This window comes from Penaeus monodon, chromosome 15 (genome assembly GCF_015228065.2).
Source record: "Penaeus monodon isolate SGIC_2016 chromosome 15, NSTDA_Pmon_1, whole genome shotgun sequence".
Taxonomy (NCBI): Eukaryota; Metazoa; Arthropoda; class Malacostraca; order Decapoda; family Penaeidae; genus Penaeus; species Penaeus monodon.
Window position 1 is genome coordinate 31,704,620 of NC_051400.1, and position 358 is coordinate 31,704,977.

Genomic DNA, 358 nt, shown 5'->3' on the forward strand with positions numbered 1-358 from the left:
GTCAGCATTGAGTTAAGAGGCTTAACACGAGTATCAATTCCTTGAACTTTTACCTGTTCTGGGATCAGAACAACCAATGGAGCTAAAACTTCCCTTTTTTCAAATAATGGGAAATGTCAACACTTTTATTCTTTGCCGATTTCAGCCTCAATTATTCACTGTGGACACCTTTTCAATTCGTCCTCATTTAAGGCTGAAAATTTCCTATGATGGAGTTGCTACCTTTGAAAAAGCATCTATCTAATTAATTAAATGCCTTGCTTTATCCTACTTGTGTTTTCTTATCATAGATAATGTCTAAATAAAGACAATGGCCTTGAAATAAAAGATACCATATCAAACACACACTTATAAATAT

At 33.5% G+C, this 358-nt stretch overlaps 1 protein-coding gene across 5 annotated transcripts in view; it reads right to left on the reverse strand.

Annotated features, from left to right (window-relative positions):
• LOC119581948 (histone deacetylase 6-like) overlaps positions 1 to 358 on the reverse strand; it is a 29,776-nt gene that overhangs the window by 26,211 nt on the left and 3,207 nt on the right. The window lies entirely within an intron of this gene.